Genomic DNA, 1,767 nt, shown 5'->3' with positions numbered 1-1,767 from the left:
GCAGGTGCATTGCCACGGCACTTCACCACGGCAAGGCAATTAAGTTAAAGAACATTTCACAGCCCTTTTTGAAACCACTGCTGGATGAAGTGGTCTCCGTGTTTGTTTGACCATACTTCATAACTTAGTCACAGTGGCGGGTGCGTGCAGGGGGCCACGATCGGTTTGAATGTCGCTCCTCGCCACTGATGATGCCTGTGGCTGGGAGTCGATCTCTGGTCGCCAGGTTCGTCGCGCAGAACGCTAACCACTGTGCCACCGCTCCCCCGCAATGCTTAATGCAAGAGGCAGCTCCCTTCTTTACTGTCAATACACCGGTAAGTTTTTAACATCCCGTTAATATTGAAAATATTTTAAAACATTATTAAATGCTTTACCTGATAGTAAACAAAAACATAATTTCACAATATTCTGTTATTTACCTGAGAAATTTACTAGTTTTTTAAAGATATTGATAACAAATTTAACTTTGTCACCAATTATATCGGAATTAGGTGATGGGAGTGGAGGGTGGGTAGGAAGAGTGGCAGAGTGGTTAGCGCACTGCTCTATCAACCCGGTAGTCTGATTTCCACTCCAGGCCATCATAAAGCCAGTGGCTAGCGATGACTTCACCAACCTGCACTGACCGGCGTGGAGAAGTCTGGCCAACAACAGCACACGACCGTATGGAGGCCTTCATCCAATGGTGGATCGACCGAGGGCAGTAAATTGTGATTTTGTGAGACTACCCTATTGCGTTATAATTGAGTTCGCGTAACGTGAAACGGTGTCAGGGGAAACCGCTGAAGATGACACTGCAGATCTATATCCACAATCAACACAATGAGCCTCTCTCACCCAACATCGGGCAGCCCAGTGAACATGCCAACATCCAGCCAATGTTGCTAATGTGGTTGGAACCGTTAGACCAACGTTGGTCCAACATTGATCGTGCACCACTGAGATCTTGTGTTAAAACCCGGGCTTCAGCCGCCCGTGATTATACGGGGTTCTCAAGTGTGGTGAGTTCATGATTATAGCCTGGCCATCAATGACAGCACTCAACAAAAACCCCATAATTGAAATTATTTTTTACACTTGACTTGGCCAGATTCCAGTTCTCAGACATTTGTGTGACATTAACTGCCTCTAGTATGGATACAGATGCCGATTGAAGGGACCTCAGAAGTAGTTCTGTGACATCATTCTTGGGCTGTTAACTGACACAGGATGGTGTGCCGCTGGCTATACATTTTAACTATAAACCATTTTTTATTTCAACAGGTAAATCCCACTGAGCTACATAGCTCAACCAAGTGGCTTATCTTGTGGACATTTATAGCAGCCAAATACTCTAATGCACGTTTAAAAAAGCTGCAAAATGTGCAAAACAATTTTCTTCATCTGATGACACCATACCGATAGAAATAGTTGAATTGGGGAGAAAAGGCAAAAAAAGAAGGGGAAATTGGACAAAAAGTCTTGAGCCTCGAGGCTTTTTCATTATAAATAAGAGACATTAGTTGTATGCCCACATACATTTTGATGCGCACGCTCACACACCTCAACGGAATGCCCATGCAGCCCAAGTTCCCAGGCCCTTGTCACTAAACAATTGGAGAACATATTAAAACAAACACTGGGCTGCTGCTGCCGTTGCTGACACGTGTCACCATACCCAGGTTTCGTGAATTGCCCCCTCTCAGCCAGTGGCGTCTCACCACGAAGCCCCAAGGTGAGCAAACAACGGCCCGGCCATGAGTATTTATTCCGCGCGCTTCGCCC

Source organism: Lampetra planeri, chromosome 49 (genome assembly GCF_965212315.1).
Source record: "Lampetra planeri chromosome 49, kcLamPlan1.2.h2, whole genome shotgun sequence".
In the NCBI taxonomy this organism is placed as follows: domain Eukaryota; kingdom Metazoa; phylum Chordata; class Hyperoartia; order Petromyzontiformes; family Petromyzontidae; genus Lampetra; species Lampetra planeri.
The sequence above is the reverse complement of the archived record's forward strand: the minus strand, read 5'-3'. Positions refer to the sequence as shown.